Raw genomic sequence first — 19618 nt, 5'->3', positions numbered from 1 at the left:
GAGTAGAGAAGCTCCAGGAAGGCAGAAGCCTTTTTAACAAATGCATTCTGCAAGGGTAGCATCTATACCATTTATTCATGCACAAGCACCAAGATGGAATAGTTTTGCATATTTCTTTTTAACATCACAAAAAAACAATGTGCAGTGATTTGCTGGGTAAGGTGATATCAAATGCCCAGCTGTGGGGATGCACGGCATACAGCTGAGCTCTCCCTTTGACCAACGTGCTAATTTTGCTGCATCTGTCTGCCTATATAAAATGGAGAGCAGGCTTGCAAATGAATGTTGCCAGATGGACAATTTGATCCAGTGGTGCTGAATAAGGGACAGCTAGGTTAGATAAAATGGGTGTTTAAAGATGCTGACATTAAATCTCCCTTTAAGCCACTGATTTTTGTCATACACACAGTATGTGGATGGTCTGTGCATCAGCCTGCATCACGGTGCTTTTAAGGTTAACCATATCTGCACTGCTATAGCAGGAGACAAAGCTGAGTGGTGAACTGCTGACAGGAAGATGAGATCATACAATGCAGGGCCTCAGAGACTAGCAGTGAGAGCTCAATCCCAAATCTCTCACAGATGCTTGGAGAGAGAAAATGAGAAGCAGAGCAGCTGTATGATATAATAAGAGGCAGGAAGAGAAAGCTGCAGCCCTGAAATATTGAAAGGGTGCCGAAAAAACATCAGAGATACTTAGAGAGGCAGCAAGGTGATGGGGAGGGCTGGGATAAGGAGTCACAAGGTGTCTGAGCAAACTTGGACATGACTGGTTCAAGTGAAGAAAAAAGCAGAACAGCTCAAAACAGGGCACAGATATATTAGGTAAACCAGACTTGGAGTAGCTGGAGCAAACCCCAGATTAAGTTGGATGTGACAGTCTGGACAGTTTAATTCACTTCACTTTGCTCTGCTGCACAGAGCTACAGATGTTGCTTATGTGGAGTCCTTCAATTGACTTCAAGGATACTGCTGTGAGTATGAAATCGCAACATGGGAAAGTGTGTGCTGGAATGCACCCCTTAGGTCTTAAAAACATCACTAACTTGTTTAAACAGAATGAAAACCTTTAGTTGTGATCACTCTAGGAAACCCTCCATATAACAGGGGTATCTATACTGCATTCCCAGCATGTCTGGGAAGGGACACATGATCTACCCCTTCAATCCTGATCCTACAGATTGCCAAATCCAGAAACAATGTAGGGACACCACTCAGGAGAAGCCCCTGCTGTGACCATTAAAGACACTAGAGACGGAGGTTTTGAGAGCAACCTAAAAGGCTCTCCCCCACTTCCCCCAAGAGATTTTTCTGCTGCACTTCCAGCTTTAGCACATGAAAGGCGAGGTAGGGGCGAATGTGTGTGAGAATGTCAGTATTTGGAGAAGCCAGGGATGCAACACAGACATACCCACTGTGTCTATGGCTTCTTGGGCTTGTCTCCTTTTTAAGTGGGGCTAAAAATAAGTGGTACTTCCTCCGCACTCAAGCCATTCTCAGAAAAGCGCACAGATTTGGACTCTTCGCTCTTCCTTCAAGCAAGAAGAAAGGTGTTGACAACTCCAGCCATTTCAAAATCATCAGTTAGGCCACAAAATCGTGATTTGCTTAACAACTGTGAGATGTTATGAAAATGAAAATAATATATTTTGGGGCCTTTTTTTTTTTTTTGCCTTCTAGGGGTTTTTTTATCCCTCAGATTATGTATTTCTGACACATTTTAAGTTTTCTTTAGCTACTGTCAGGCTAGAAACCTTTTTTTTTTTTTTTAATGAAACCCAATCTTTAAAAACGCACAAACTATCCTGACACTTGTGGGTAAATCATGAGAAATTGCAACTGCAAACAATGTCCACGTTTTGACTTGACACCTGGGATTGGAGTAGGCTGTCCACTAGGATAAGCAGGACAGCTCATGCCTCTTGCAGCTGCTGTACCAGCTTCTCTGTAAGCTCCTTTCCACTTCAGTTAAACTGGGTTCAATTTCTGAGGTTCTCTCTACAATTCTACAAGCTACACACTTCATTTAAAAAACAAGAACAAAATAGCCACTGAAAAGAGGGGCCAGCATTGTCACCACTGGATACTAGCCCTTCTTTTTAACTTGATCACTGCCCAGATCTAGCCTGCCTTCCTGGCAGGGGGATGTGGGCCCTTGGTGCAGTGAGAGGATAAAGGAGCAGTAGCAGGGGGGCATGTGGTGCAGCTGGGGGCCAAAGAGCAGCAGTGGGGAGCATGTGGTGCAACTGGGGGCTAGGGGAAGAGCAGTGGGGGGTGCCTGGGCACATGATGCATCAGGGAGGAGCCCTGAATGTGGTACAGCTGCAGAAGCACCTAGGCACAAGGTACAGTGGGGGGCATGTAGAGGATGGGAGCCACACAATATAGAGAGGCAGGGCACCCAGATGTACTGTACAGCAGGGGAGTGAAGGAGATATGCAGTCCCCTGGATCCAGGGCCTCTACTGATGCAGCCCTTGCTAATGTGGCCCATGGACGCTGAGAAGTTGGACAGCCTTGGTGTAAATGATTCTGCCTGTTTCCTGTTGGCAGTATGCTGTGCACAATACACATTTTAAACTAACACAACTAATTAGATGGAAGAGATCCATCTGTTTATATACATCTTGGGTAAATTCATGCTGGGTACAAAATGAAAATGTATTGCCTCGACTAAAGATCCACACTTAAATATTGCTTTTACTGGCTGAAAATATAATTTTTTCTTGTTTCCTTGTTGGCTGCATAATGAATGACCTCCTAGCCAGTATCTCCTGAGCAGATTCCAGTATCACTTATATTGATGCAAACTAGCAATTCCCTTGACTTCAGTGAAGTAATGCTGGTATAAAGTCAGCGTGAAATCAAACTAGGCCCTGACATAGGGTGCTCTGTAAGCAGGTTGTTTCTTCTGCTAGCTTCTGCAGGAGAATTGGCTCCCTTATGAGCTGCTCAGTCAGCTCCCTAAAGCAAGGTTCAGTAAAATAGACAAAGAAAACAAAATCTTCTGTCCTCTCCCAGACCCTAGGAGAAGAGAAGCTTTCTGCTCTGGCCCAGGTCAGCAACCTGGATCCTCCCTGCAGCAAGCTACTTGCTTTCTCCTTCCCTTGCTTTCTTGTCTGGGAGTTTTTAAATCTCCCAGTGGGATACTCCCACCTTAGCCAAATGCCCGGCAGCTGAGCTTTCTTAGCAGGGCTCACTGTACCCCCTTAAAAGCACCACCCACCCTATTTCCAGCTGCATTTCAGGTGCGCTAAGTCAGCCAGAGCCCTAAGTAGGGTTAATGAACTTGGTGGATGCTCAGTACTTCTGAGAACCAGGAACTATGAAAGATAAAGGCATTCTCCATCTGCAGAAGCTGGAACACCCTACTTTTAGGAAGTCTACTGCATTCATTGTTTGTGCATGTAGTTCTGAACACACTGGTGGCTGTGATCATGTTTAGTTGAAATGAAAACAAAGGAAAAATCAGAGTGACAGTTTTAATACCTAGTATCTTGCGAGCAACCAAGTAGGGAAATGTGTGCTGTGCATGACTGACAAGAGAATCCCAATGACATTAGTACATAATATATTTGATCTCACCCACTTGGGTGTGTAAGATTTCACCTTACAGTTGTCAATGATCCCTCTAATTGGCAATACTTTCCTGGCATTACTGGGCTACAGTTTCATACTGTTCGTGGTTATTTTAAAACTTTCTTTACATTTACTGTATAACTACTATTATGACATGAAAATCACAGGGCGCTAAAAGCTGCTTGATTTCCTGAAGAGTTTATTTTAATTATATGACAGCTGTTATCATCAATGTCATAGTCACAGTGAAATCTTCAGTGTATGAAAATGTGTCTGTCACCACATCAATATGGGAATGTACATATGTGTACATAAATATTTTAACACACCATGATTTAAAGTATTTAAACTATGCATATTATTGATTTTACTTTGTATGAAAGCAATGGAGGCATTAGGTAATATCAGATACACTTTGTCATCAGAATTCAGCACAACTTTTTTCTGAGGCAAAAAGTTCCATTATATTTTTAAAGCATTTTCAACTTTTAAAAACACAATGAATTCAGAGTGTGGTTTCTGATTTAATGGTGCAGCAGAATGGGTCACAGTCTGCATGGACAAAACCTGCTATCTCTGATTTTAAAGCATGAGTCTCTATTATATGAGTTGAAAGGCCCTGCCTTAAGAAGGTCAAAGCTGACTCAAGATTTTCTCTCCTTGTTCTCCAGCCACAAGAGGGAGACAGAGAGCTATACTCTACTAACATAGGTTAAAACTAACCCTAATGCCAGATTCAAGGATTTTTTTTTTGTCAATTAGCTTCTTTTTGGACTTGCAACTGATCTCTGAAAGTTTTTTTTTTAAATCAGAGCTCAAGAGCCCCTATATTTTTCCTAACATTTAAAATGTACCATGAACACTAGATACATTAAGGAGTTTTAGAAAGCTATAGCATAATTAGTGAGAAATGGCCAGTGGAGTCCCTCAGGGGTCTGTGCTTGGTCTAGTGCTTTTCAACATCTTTATCAATGATTCAGATGTCGGGGTAAAGAGCTTACTGGCCAAGTTTGTGGATGACACCAAGTTATTGGGGAGCGTGGTAACGCTTGAAGATAGGCTGCAGATACAGGCAGATATAGACAAGCTGGCAAGTTGGGCAGATTGAACCAGATTAAGTTCAACATTGAGAAGTGTAAAGTGCTCCATTTGGGGACCAACAACCCCCAGTATACTTACAGGCTCAGTGGCACCAAACTGACTAGCACCATAACTGAAAGGGACCTAGGGGTAATAACAGACCACGGTGTGAACATGAGCTGTCAGCGTGAAGCGGTGGTCAGCAGGGAAAACAATACTTTGGCATGCATCAACCGATGCATCTCAAGCAAAACGAAGGAAGTGATTCTTCTGCTTTACTCAGCATTGCTGAGACCGCAGCTGGAGTATGGCATGCAGTTCTGGGTGCCACACTTCAACAAGGACGTGGAAAAGCTTGAGAGAGTCCAGAGAAGAACCACCCATATGATGGGTGACTTGCAAGAGACTTGCAAGGCAAGCCATATGAAGAAAGGCTGAGGGACTTGGGTATCTTCAGCCTAAAAAAGAGAAGGTTGAGAGGGGACTTGGTAGCAGCTTGCCGCTCTATCAGGGGAATACATCAAGGGTTCAGAGAACAGCTGTTCACCAGGGCACCCTTGAGGAAAACTAGAAGTAATGGCCACAAACTTCCGGAAAACCATTTCCAGCTTAACACTAGGAAAAACTTCAGTCAGGGTGTTCAGGCTGTGGAATAAGTTCCCTCCAGAGGTGGTGCAGTCACCTGCCCCAGAAATCTTCAAGAGGACTGGACAATCACCTAGCTGGGGTCACCTGACCCCAGTTGTCTTTTCTGCCTAGTGCAGGGGGGCTGGATCCAATGATTTTGCGAGGTACCTTCCAGTCCCTAACAAGCTATGAATCTGTGAAACTTGAGGGAGGAGGGGTGGGGAGGACAACCACAGCAGAAGCCCTAGGTGTTGTCTTTGCAAGGAAGCACAAAAGCAGCCACTACAGCAATGGCAGCTGACCATGTCACCACTGGTCAACAGCGTGGCAGTCAGCGCTGCTCCATGCACTGCACTGCCTAAGGCAAGGCTATCTAACTTCTAAGCCCCAGGGGCCACATGCCCTAGGGGCTACACTAGCAGGGGCTGCACACAGTGCAAACTGTACCAGTTGTGGACACTCTCCTCCTTCTGCCCACAACATGCAGACAGGCAAGCATGATTCTCGTCCCCATCTCACCCCCACCCCCAGTGCATACCTTTCCAGACATACTCCCCCCCACCATTGTACTGGCCATCTCCCCATCACTACACCATGGAGGCTTGACACCCTCTCTCGCACACAGCTCCATACTCACCCTAATTTCCCCATGCTGCTTGCCACGCTGCCCTGGTCCCCACTCTTTGCACCCCTCAGGCAAAGGCAGGAAGTAGCAACCAGAGGAGGGAGGGGGAGTCCAAAGTCTCCACCTGCCATTGCTGCCAAAGCAATGCATGAAGCCCACAGGGTCTTTTGGACTGCCCTGGCCCTGCTACACCTCTATTAGGGAGATATTATTTTAAACACTGTTTAAAGAAATGAATATAAAAGCTGTTATAAACTTATATTTATAAGAGGGCTAAATTTTTCAAGGCATTTAGGCACCTGAAGATGCAGAGTGTCTCCTACCTGGAGATCCAGGAGCTTAGGTGCTGAACTCCCATTGAAATAAGTTCTTTCAAAAATCCCCATAGACATGTACCTGCATCTTTAGGCATCTACGAGCCTTTGAAATTATGGCCCTCACTAATGCACTATTTCAGTGTGCCATAAAAGGATATTATTTGAGATTAAGGCCCTGATTATTTTCCTACCATATCAATGTTGTTTTCCTGTTCCTTCCCTTATTATAATATACATAAAACAGCAATAATAATTTCCATAGCAGCCCTTTATCAATTCAGAAAGGACAGAGTAAGCATTAAGTGCCATCAGCTTTACCTTGGGCATTTCAGCTCTCAGTGCCTGTTTAGAAACTATTGTAAATATAGACTATATTTAACTATTACCTCTTCTTGGGGATGCACTTAATCTGAATTTTTTAGCTGATTTTCAACACGGGACAGGCTCTAACATAAAGAATTGCATAGTTTACTGCTTCCTTTATGAACAAGAACCACAGTCTAAGCTTTTCTCCCGGTAAGCAGAGACCAGGTTTTATGATTGCAGAGCTTCCTGAAACAGAAGCCCTGTTGGGTTTTAAATCTTTATTAAGTATTATAGCTGCCAGGGGCTGCTAGTGTACCAACTGCTAATGCTACCTTGCCTGTGAAGAGCAGGACTGGGGCCTAGATTTTCAAAAGAGATCAGTAGACATCAGTTCCCACTGAGAACAATGAAGAACACTGATTCCCCCCTTCTGCCCCCGCACACACTCCTTCAGAGTGAGAACAAGGGGAGCTTCTAGGGCCTGAGCACTTTCTAAAATCCAACCTTGGAGTTAGTGATAACCTGGAACATCCATGTATTCAAGCAAACATGAACTACGGACTTTGGCTAGGATAGTTCACACCCCAAAGTGCTTGCTTGTTTTTCAGCAAGAAGCCTTCAGATTCTTTTTACTAATAAGGCAAGTGGAATAAGGTTCATATAGTCTTACTGCCTGGATGCATCACAATTCATTGGCAGCACTCATTAATTAAAATATACTGCTTGGTAATGGGAGACGGCAAGGCATATATTGCTTCCACCATCAGTGGGGAGCTGAGCTTTCATGCAAAGGAAGTTTCATTTGTAAAGTCAGCTTGAGTCCTCTATCATATGTGTTCAATTCTCCTTTACAGTGTACCACCATTTTCTCTTCTTTTTCTTCAGAGCATGTCATTGCATGACAACATGGGGGGAAAACTTTACACATTGTGGGAGGAAAGACTCTCCCATTCTGGGGGCACAAAGGAATTACCCTTTGCACTTTTGCCAGTTGGAAAACAGTAATAAGACAGTAACACATTCACTTTTAAGTGTTAAGTTAAACTAGCATTTTCACTTTTAAAAGTAACAGTCTCAATGTCAGGTGTTGAAAGTGTCACTTTTAAAAGCAAATGTGTGACTTTATCTGAAAGCAAAGCTTCCGGTACTTTTTTACTGTTGTCAAACTTGCAAGAGTTGGAAATGATCAGCAAGAGACAGAAACCATCATGGTTTTGAAACAAAACAAACAAAAAAAGTTTCCATTAAACAAACCTGAAAATGTATAATTTTCTTCAACATGAAATTCCGCCACAGAAAATCCTGTTCAACAAATCCTTATTCCCAATATAAGAGCTTTGCACTGAAAAAAAAAATTAAACAGTTTTACCTGCCAAAATAAGATATTGAGAATTAGTGAATCCACAAATGGCTTTTGAGCCCTTGCTAAAGGATAGTTTGATTATATAAAGAGATTGCCTGTGGTGTGTTCATTTAACCATGTGTATGAAACTGCCATCCTGCCCAGTGTTTTGCATACTGTGCACATGTACAAATGACTGCATATGAGGCAGGGGAAGGCATGGGAGAAGCAGACCTCATCAGCCCAGCTCAGCTTTGTACTTAGTAATCTAGTCAGAGCCTTGCTCTTCAAATGTCTGAGGCCTGTCTGACTGAACTAGTCGGTGTTCAGCTTTCTCCCTTCCTTTCTTTATTCTAAAGCCTTTGTTGAGGTAGATGAAAAAGAATCTTAAAATGACCCCCTGGTTAAAAGTCTTTTAGCACAAAGGGCCCTTCATATTGCATCGCACATCCTTTAGATGTGTCTTTTAATGGCTCCAGTCTCCTGATGACTCCTTCTGGTGTCAAAAACCATTTTTTTGCTAGTCTCAGCAATGACACTTCAACTGTGTTTTCAGGCAAAGACCTCTGTTGCTCACTGTTTGCTATTAGAGAGGCAGCTTCAGCACCTTCCTATAATCATTCTGTACATTTCCACAAGCAGGTATTACCTCCAACAGCTAGCATATTTCCCTGCATACAATAGAAGTTTCATGTTTCTTCTTACATCATATATTAATAAAATTATATAAAAATACATTATGCTGCGAAGACTCTCAAACATTAGGAAATCCCTGAATTAAAATTACCTGTGTATATTTAATTCAACCTCCTTCTGCATAGGCAGTTTGATATGCTCTTTTAGTGAGTGGTCACATATTTTTTTCTTTCCTTGAATGCATAACTTTTCAATATTTCTTTGTATTCCTCCTCATTCAATGTGTAGTCTCAAGTCTTATTTACCACACAATTCAACCCCGCACTCAACACAAAATTATTAATTTCCCTCCTTGTATTTCTCAGATACTTATCACTATAATCTCTGAACACTTCATAAACATTAACCAATCTATTTTTTTCAACGGACTTGGGAAGGGTGGCTGTATTGTTGTCCTGATTTTACAGCTGAGAGCTGACTGCAAAACTGACAAATGCTATTAACTGTAGATGCTCACCTTGAGACATGGAGACACCTTGATTTTACAGAGATTTTAGCAATTTATAGCCCTTGACAGGCATTAAGAGCCACTCTGGTCAACTTCAGCTTGCCATAAGTGCTCAACAGTACTTCAACTCAGGCCCCAGATGTCTGAAATTTAGCCTCTCATCGCTTACAAACTCTGTGGCATCTGCCAATTCTCAGTGACAGCTGTCAGCAGGGACCCTAGCATTCTTCCTCCTCCAGTCCCCTTTCTCATTCATTAATCCCCTACCAACATGAAATCATGTTAAGCCCCAGCTCTGGCCAGTGACCACTTGAGTCAGTGAAACAACTAGCCCCAGCAGTTCACTGTTATTCACAGGGTAGATGGGACACAGAGGCTGGATAAGTGCCTTTGCTTTGCTGGTGCATATCACAACTATATTTCCTGGCAGGAGAAGAATGCTCAGGCTTGGGACTCCCAGGTTCCCTTTCAGATGTTAGTTTTTGGGGAGAGGAGAGGAATCCAGCAGCAGGGGAATAGAGTAGGGGATGATATGAGTAGAATGGGAAAGGAGCAAGATCCAAGAGATGAGGTGATGGATACTCACAGAGGAAGAGGGGGGTGGATCTAGGATACAGCATGCTGGAAAGGAAGAGAGAGAAGTGCTTTCTAGTGATTATATATCCTTCTGCTCCTCTTTGCCCCTCTTCATTAATTCCCTCTTTTTATTTCTACCACACTTATGTGAGGTGTATTATAAGAGGGGTGAGCAGTGCCTCAAAATTTGCCCAACGCTTTCCATACTGCTTCTAACCCATCCATCTTGCCCCTGGTGCTGGAAACAGCCATATTATGGTACTTCATCACCTATATGAGATTTCTAGAAAGCATTGCTCTTTTGCTGAACTAACATACACAGAGCAAAATTGTAGGAAGGGCATGTCTGTATGGTGCAACCCAGTGCCATGTGAGATGCACTCTGACACCTCCAGATATGCCAGCTCTGGACGAGAACCAGCACAGCCACGTTGGTGCAGCCCTGTATATGAACTACCTCTAATATGGCCATCTTGGTTCTAGGCCAAGAGCAGTAGGTTGCTGCCCTGCTGAAGTTGTGCCCTCAGCAGATACATGGGTTGGATCGCTCATGTTGCGACTTGGGTTGCACGGCTTTGTTGGCTTTGAGAACAGTCCTCTTAAACAGCCCCTAACACCAGTCTTTTCAACAGGTACATTTCCAGGCTTCTGCCCACTGTAGGCTTAAAAAGGCCGTATGCTGGCTTTGCATACGTTTAGGCTGGAAACTGGAAGGAGGCTCCTAAGCATCAGAGCCATGTGGTTCTGAAACAGCTTCTCTCCAGGATCATTGAGGCAAAAAGCCTGTGAAGTTTTAAGGAAGAGCTTGGCTAGATTATGGAAGGGATTATATGATGTACTTCCTTGTGACTGCAGGGAACTAGACTTGGAAAGTACCTTTTAACCCTATCCTCTGAGCCCAGAGCCAAGAAGGCAGTAACAAACCCCAGCTCACCTGGGCAGTCATTCTATAGGGATGGCCTGTGACTGCTCTTTCACAGCTTGCAAGAGTTGGGTTCACTCAGGCAAGCCAAGTTACATTTTTTGCTCCTGCATGGACTTCCTCTATGACTTTTCTGTCTTGCATCCTCTTCCTCAGCTCTCCCTCTGAGCAGGGGGTGGAAGCACTTTCCTGCCTCCAAACAGTGTTGGAAGGATAACAGCCTTAACACTGGTGAGGCGCTCAGATATTATGGGAATGGGAGCCACATGAGAGCCTGAGAGAGAGGGCTGGGTGAGGAGAGGCAAGATTATTTAAGATTAGTTGCACAACTTGGGTTGGTTTCTTTCTTTAAGTTATGCACTTTTTATTAAAATGTAATTTATATGCTTATTATATGAATTCTTTTTCTTCTGTGGCTTTCAGCCCCCACATCTGTGAAGCTCAGGAGACAGTTATTGTAAACAGGAAGGACCCTCAAGTTATTATAATATCATTTGAAAGGAATTTGGGCCCTTTTTCCACTGCCACGTTCTGTTATGATACCTTTGCTTTAATGAGGAAACAATGTCAGGCTAAACTCTCAACTTTCTTCTCCTTTGTCGCTTTAAATTAGGCCCTAATGTCAGGTGAGCATATTTTTGTAGCCAATTTGATGTTAATGCCTGGTTCCCACTTCACAAAATTTTGTCATGTTTCTCAGGACCTTCCCTGTCTCTCTAAAGCTAACATACCTGTTAGGTGAGGATGGGGTAGAATTGTCCCTCATGTGATGTGTACAGGACAGAGTCTCCATAGGTGAAAATTACAGCAAATCTGTCAGAGGTGTCTTATGCTTTCCTACAGTTTCTCTGCTGTCAAAGAGCAGCTAGTCACACCTGTTCGCAATTCTGTCAAATTAGACATTTCCTGTTATTACAATATGGGATTAAATCCCCCAACCTTGCTACTAATTCTCAGTGTAATTGCTTATCTATGAACTAACTCTGATGGTTCATCTACCATTGTCTTGACTTTGTCAATTGGTCCTGATGGAGGTGAATTCTTTATAAATGGCTAAAGCCATGATGTCTAATCTTACCCCTTGCAAATACAAATTACTTAGGCTTTTTAGTGGCCAGGCAAGATCTAGATTCTTTGGTTGGTTCAGTTACTTTTGTTATATTCATCACCATGGTATCCGAATGCATTCTATGAGTCCATTAGATTAGATTATAGGGCTACATCTGTCACATTACTCAAATATCTGGCAGGGCACAGGCTGCCCAACAGGTTCATTGAATGTGAAGGTGGAAGAAATTACAGGAGGAGAAGCTATTATGTTCAATTCAGACTTGGACAGAGAGGAACTGACTGAGAATCTGAACACAGGAATCTAGGGTGGGAAGGGGCCTCCTGAGCCATCTAATCTAGTCCCTTGTGTTTCCAAGCAATCATTACCTGCAGTAATCCCCCAAATCACCCCTTCAAACCCTCACTCAGAAGTACAAGGGACAATATTTGAAACACCAAGAATATCCCATAATATGTTGTTGGTAAAACAGGGGAGACTACAGTAGTGCCAATGTCCTGCTTCTGCATTGAAAGGGAAAAAGCTGATTAATATATGCTCAGAGGACCCTCAGAAAAGGACCGTGTCTCATTAGGTGAAAGTGGAAAACCATTTGGGGGAAAGTAATCTCAGAATGATAGATTTCACAGTTGCGAAAATGTAAGTGAAAGAACAATGGAATAAAGATAGTGGACTTTGAAAAATAAAGCAGAGTTCAGATGTAGAGGATTGGTATAGAGGGTCTTTTGGGAGGAATTTCTAAGGAGCTGGCAGTTACTCAGAGAGACAACATTAAAAGACCCAACAGCAAACAATCCTAATGCGGTGGATAAATGGGAATCATAGTAAGAGATCAATATGGCTGTGTCAAGAGTTCTTCTGTGGCTTGAAAAGTAAAAGAAAATCATACAAAAAGTGGAAGCAATAACATGTAACTAAAGACGAGTACAAAGGAATAGCACAAGCAGCTAAGAATAAAATCAAAATGGCTGAGAATGTGAGTTACAGCTAGCAAGGGACATGGTATGTTCTAAAACTACATAAGGCATAAGATGATGGCAAATGATACAATATTGCTTATGGAGACAGAAGGTAAAGAATAGAACACAGAGAAACCTGAAGTACTCAACACCTTTTTTGGTTCAGTCTTCATTAAAAGGTTAATAAACCTTTTCATTAATCTTTTTAAAGGGCTACAAATGTGAGCCAGAATAAGAAAAGGAACATATTAACAATACTTAGGTAAGCTAAATGTATTCAAATGGGGAGGGCCCAGTGAAATTCACCCCAGGGTGCTAATTTTGGAATTAGCCAAAATCATTTTTGAACCATTGGTGATTGTCTCTGGTGCCTTGTGAAGCTCAAGGGAGGTAACAGAGAGTTGGGGAAGAGCAAATGTAACTCCTTTAAAAAAAAAGGAAAAAAGAAGGACCCAGGAATTGTAGACTAGGCAGCCTAATGGCAAACCGTGAAAAGACATTATGATCAATTAAAGAAATCAATATATTAGCACCTAAAAGATAAAGCAGCCAACATTGATTTGTCAAGAACAGAGTCAAACAATCTAATTCCCTTCTTTGACATGGTAACTGGCTTTGTGGACATATTTATAAGCAATGGAGGGAAAATTGGTGTAGATTAAATCAGCATAAGGTTCTTAAATAACTTCTCAGAGAGGAGCCAGCAGTTCTCTGTGAAACCAGCAAAGCATTTCAAGCAGAGTTTTGCAAGTATCTGTCTTAAATCTGGTTCTATACATTCTTTTAACTACTAATTGAGATGGTGTAATAAAGCATGCGCATAAAATCTGTAGATGGTACCCAGCTAGGTGGGGTTGCAAGCACTTGGGAGGACAGGATCAGAATTCAGAATTATCTTGATAAACTGGAGACTTGGCCTGAAATGAGAACGTCAGTAAAGGAAAGTGTAAGATGCTACACCTCATAAGGAAACGTTGAATCCAGAAATTCAAAAAGGGCAACCACTGGCAAGACAGAAAAGTATCCGGGGTTTATAGTGACTTACAAATTAAACATGAGTGAATGATCTGATGCTACTTCAGAAAGAGGCCAGTTTAGTTTGGAAATGTATTAGCAGGAGTGTTGCATGTAAGATACGGGAGGCAAATATTGTGCACTGCTTGATGCTGGTGAAGATCAGTGGAGCATTGCATCCAATTTGGAGCACCGCGCTCTAAGGAGGATGTAAAGGAACTGAAGAAATTCCAGACAAGGCGAACGTAACCAGTTTGGAACAAATGACCCATGTGAAATGGAAGAACAATATGGATTTATGTTATCTAGAAGAGAATATTGTGGGACTGTAATATCATTTTGCAACTATATAAATGGACACTAAAAAGAGGATAAAGAATAATTGTTCTCCATGTCTACTTAAGGCAGGGCAGGAAATAATTGACTAAATGTTAGCAATTTGGCAAGAAGCTATCTAACTGTAAGATTAGTGAAGTACCAAAACATGGTACGTAAGGACAATTATGCATCCCATTCACTAGAGATTACACAAACCTCTGTCAGAGAAGTTTTAAGTATATTTGACCCTATCCAAAGCTGAAGGAGCGACTGGATCAGCATCCCCAAGCTGTGGCTCAGGGGCAGCTTATTGCCATTGAGAATTATTCCATGTTCCTCTCAGCTACTGAAAATTACATTAAAAAGTTACAATGGGGGTTGAGAGGGAAGGCAGAGTATGATGCTGCCTGTGGTGTGCAACTTGCTTATTGCTGTTGCCCACAGGCCAACGGAGGTTGGTGACCGCTGGATGAGATGATGTCTTAAGATCCATTCTAGTTCTGTATTTCTGTGCTGTTCTCTCTCTCTCACTTCCTGTTTCCTGGGGGGAAAACAACGTGAGGATTTTCCTACTTATTTTATTCTTGATGTGCTATGTGTTTTATTATTGATCGCCAAGGTCTAAGAGGTGCATCCAACCCTTTGATGGACTTTTTTTGCTGCTGTATCACATCATAAGAGCTAAGAGACAGAGGTGGGGGTACTGAACAGAAACAGAATCTTTTAAAGAGATGGCTAGATTCCCACATGGGCCCTGATTTAAAGACTGGGCTATAGAGAGCTTGAGACCAGCCTGCATATGTGCCCAGGCATATCCATCCTCTCTTTGATAATCCGTAAGAGTAAACTGCTATCTGGGAATGGTGAGGCAAGAGGCAAGTTGTGATCACTGTTCTTTTTCTGCTAAGAATTGCAAAAGCCCTATATTATTTTGTTATCCTGTTTTTTCCACCCATGCATTCCTGTTCTAACAAGTGCCTTTGTCTTATGCACCTGTAATGGTGAATGCCTTACCTTTTGACTTGTAAGGCCTTTGGGGGCAGGGACCATTATTTTGGATACACGTGCACAACACACAGTAGTGGTGTCCAGAACTTGTGGCCTCTAAGTGCTTCAACATCTAAGCCCTGAACATTTCAATGGTAAAACAGTTCACTTAGTGTGCAAGGCCATGTCCCCTCATATCTCCCAGCTCCTTCATTTCAGAGTCTGTGCCATCCAGCTTGAATGTGACTCTTAGGCTATTTTATTCACAAATATTAGTTAGTGTATTTCCAAATGCGTACTCCATCTAGTTAGATACTACACATTTCTAATCTGCTTGGTCTCTTCATATTGATCCTCTGACCCCACTGGCTTTTATACATCATCTTCCAGGTGAGCATCATTTGTTAGTTTAATGAACACCTTGCTTACTTTATTTACCAGAGAGGCAGGGTGGCACCTTAGACAATGAAGATTTGGCAGAACAGAAACTTTTCTCAAGAAACATTCATAGCCAGATGACTCTCACAGCAAGACTCTGTGGGCATGTCCAGATGAGCACACACTTGTGGTACACAGTGCCACAGACCTGTCTGCAGCACTGCACACCACACATGCCACACATGCAGGGATTCCCCACGCTAATTTGCAGCACATGGGGGGAAGGTTTGACACTGGGAGATCTGAGTGTCAAAAAAACTTCCAGTTGGAAAAAAGGGTGGTGGTGCATGTAGCAGCAGTGTGCACCACCTGAAATCAGATCCTGTCTGGATGGAGCCATGCTGTAGCTGCCAGCCAGGCTCTCTGCTCCTGGATTGCCACTGCTGGAGCTCCAGGAGACCCCAGGACCCCAAGTAAAGCTGCATATTTTGCTGCTGCTATTTGTCCCTGGGGAAACGCATGTGTTTGTACATCTGGATCTGGCTATGTGTGTATAAACTTTTGAAATATTCAACATATGCTATTTTGATGTTTTCAAAAATTAAAAATTCTGTGATTTAGTTCAAAATCACTTTGTTTTAAAATTGAATTTCTAGTAAAAAGAAACATCAACATTATTCTGATCAAGTGTGCCAAATATATTTCAAAATTTTCAGGTTGTAAAAGTTGTCAAGATTTAAAATTTTCATTCCAATTCAGAGTGTGTAAAATTTCTGAAATCTCAAGAGTGTTCATGGGATGGAAAGACTATCCAACTGGGCCCTTGCCTTCTCTGGCATTTGGAAAAGGCTCTTATAACAGAACAAACTGAGTCAAGCATTTGCTAACACATGTGGCAGGCTTCAGAACCACTTTGTTTGCTCACAGATGCAGAAGGACTGATGGAGGGAAGAGATGACAGGCAGGCAATGTCAGAGAGGAAAAAAATAGTGAGAAAAATGAGACAAGAAAACCCAGGAGGGGAATGGAAAAGTGCAGGAAATAACAGTTGGGTAAACCAAGGAAGATTTAAACTAAATAAATCACATTTAAAGGAGATGACCCTGTTTTTCCAGGACTGATTTTTATGTTTGGGAGCCAAGCCAATGTGCCCAAACAATGCAAACACCCACTCATTGTAGGCCACATGGTGAGTTCTTTAGATAGGGTACTTTTATGTTTGTAAAGCATCTAACACAGCAGGCTCCCAGTTGTGGCTGAGGACATCTAAGCACTGCTGAAGATGAATCCAGTGACAAGAAGGTTGTGCACTCATGTCTGAATCTCAGGTCTCATTTAGACATTTATACCAAGGCTATGTGAGTGTCTAAACATCACCCTTTGATTTGGGAAAACTAAACACCCACCATAAATTGGTTTCACACCTGCACAAAGTGAGAAGGAAAATGGAAAATTAGCCAAGGATCCTGCTGAACCCACACATGAAAAAAATGGAGTATCTGAAGGTAAAAGAACACCTCCACCCCAGGGAAACACCCTTTCATTTGATCTAGCGGCTTCTCAAACATTACCACAGTTCCAAGTAAAAATGAAGTAATAAGTAGTCATGCTTGCTTTCATTTACTTCAGTACAGAGTTGTGAAACCTCCGTTGAATTAAATCTTGTGCATCTGGATTTACAGCCATTGAAATATGAGCAGAGCTTGACTCAACAACTGACACTAATGTCCAGTTTCAAAGCATAAATCTAGCATGACTTAATGCAGCAGAAATGTATTGGGAATGTTTAAACTGAGAAGACATTGCCATTAAGGTTGAGAAATAGACTTTTCATAATCTAAACTCAGTGGCCAATGACACTCCCAAAGCTTTTTATTAGGGCTGCGTGAAACACCATTGTTTTGTTTTGACATCAGTTTCAGTGTTTCGTTTCATCATTTTGTTTAATTTCGAAGCACTGTTCCATTTTGTTTTGTCGAAACTGTTTTGCTGTTGCAATGTGTTTTGACATTTCGCCCATAAGCTATAATGGGGAATCATGAAAATGCTGCAGCCTGCCAGTGGGAGGTGGGGAGAACCAGGGCTGCACTCCACCTCCTGCCACTGGGCTGAGCTCTGTGGGCCTGCATAGCTGCTTGGAGTGCAGCCCAGGCTCTCCCCTGCCTCCCTCCACCAGGCTGCTTCAAAACTCAGAATGTTTAGAAACTTTTGAAATGTTTCGAGTGCCCTCATTTTGTTTCAAAGCTTTTTGTTTTGTTTCGATTTTGCTGTTTTGAGCTCGAAACTCATCAAAACAGCTTCAAAACGAAACATTCGGTGAAATTTCACACAGCTCTACTGTTAATGTTATGGTAGTCCCAACCTTCTACCCATTTTAAATTCCTTTTAGTTTACTGGCCCAGGAGCCCAGTAAACATGGACTACTGATGAATATGAATAAGCTATTCACAGTAGCTACTACACTTGTTAACCTAGTTATTCTTTGCCCAATTTCACACAGGGATTAAGAACTGGTATCTGGTCCTGCCATCAACTGCAGGCATTTAGCAAAACTACTGAGGCTCCTGGCTATTCAGATTCCATTTTCTGAATGGCTATTCTCTTACAATGACATGGAACTCTTGACTAGACTTGAAATGGACTCTAAGGGTAACCTAGTCCCTCCCTTCCCTCCCCTCCCAACTTGACATGGCAAAGGGAAAAAAAATCTCTTTGTGGAACTTCACTCCTTTGATGATTTACGCATGTAGACATGAAAATATATATACCACACACGTTTAAATGATCTTGGAGAATTCTTCTGGGTTTGTTTGCCTGATAAGATAATTTACCTTGACTACCCTGAACAAGGTGCTGCACAGCCTGGGTCCTTGTATACACATCTCAACCTTCTCTTTAAGCTCAACAGTCTGTAGCAGAAAGCCCCCTTTGTACATTTCTGATATCCTTCTGGCCCCTAAAACACAGTTCCCAGTCTAGTGTCATAGGTGTATCAATTAAACAGTTTAGATCTGCCAGGCCAGACCTTCAGTACCTTGTGAAGCACAGCTCAGCTGAATTCCAGGCACGTCATCTCCAATCTCCTAGTATCAGAGTGAAATTCTCCTACTGCAGTGATGCTCACAACCAGACATGATGGATGCCAGTAGGCCTATCTGCCAACACGCATCTTCTATTCTGCTGCTGCTCCAAAAGAGGGAGGGCAAAAAAGAGTCCTCAATATAGCCACCACCAGTGCAGCCATTGTAGCTGAAAGCCCCTTTGTACATTTCCCTTCTGGACATGCATATAACAGAAGCCCCTTCTAGCCTGCACCCTGCTCTCATTTTGTGCATTTCTTTTCCTTCTAAGTATTGGCAGAGACCTAGCACACCCATTGCGTGGGTGTGGCAAGGCTCAGAGCCAGCCAGAAAGCTGAAGTGCCTTTCTGTAGGAGAAACCTAGAAACTACATCTACATATCAATTAAGCTCAGTGTCACTAAAGAAACCAAAAGAACTAAAATATCCACTGCAAAGTCTGTAGATAGATCCTGGTGCTAACTCACTTACTGTCCCCAGTAGCCTTTGATCCTCACTACCTCACATTGCATTTTTATATATTTCGCACAGTGCATTTTCATATTTCATTTGTCTCCTCTTTACCATGGCATTTTGTATTTTATATTTTATACTTTTAAACTATTAAGGAATGTATTCCCTGTAGAATGAAGTTACACCCTGGACCATTGTTAAAACTGTATTGAAATTGTAATTGTAAAGTGATAAAATCTGTTATACTGGGCAGTCCCTTGTGTGAATGTGAGTGAATGATGATTATCAGTAGACAATAGCCTAGTCAAAGGAACTCCATTTTAAGCTAATCAAGCTAAAGTACTGATTCCTAGAACTGAGCACCTACCCTATTGACTATTTCTGCAACCCTAAACAATACCATTGTTAATTAATCAAAATCACAAACTGACTCCTGAAACTTCAGGTACCAGCAGGCAGAGACCCCTTTCATTAACAGCTGTCATGTACTACCCAAAACCCATATGGGACAGCAACCTTGAGATTGGGTAGCCAAGATGATGCTGGGGGATCACACAAGTCTGCCAGAAAGGGATAAAGGGCAGTGAAGCGTGACCCTCAGTGGCATCCTCTCATCTAGCACCTGACCTATCGAGACAGAAGGACAAGCAGGTGACCCCTTCTGGAGAACAGCAGACTCCAGGGCCTCGGATAGGTAAATATATGGACACTGGTGCTCTCATAATCACAACAGCAGCTACACTACACTACATGGATTTGAATGAGCGAGTGCATGTATGCACTAAGGTGACCAGTACCGCCCAGAACTCAAAGTTTGCATTTATGATTTTATTGGTAACTTCAC

This window comes from Gavialis gangeticus, unplaced genomic scaffold (assembly GCF_001723915.1).
Source record: "Gavialis gangeticus isolate Ggan-Ray unplaced genomic scaffold, GavGan_comp1, whole genome shotgun sequence".
NCBI lineage: Eukaryota > Metazoa > Chordata > Crocodylia > Gavialidae > Gavialis > Gavialis gangeticus.
Note: the sequence above shows the minus strand (reverse complement) of the source record.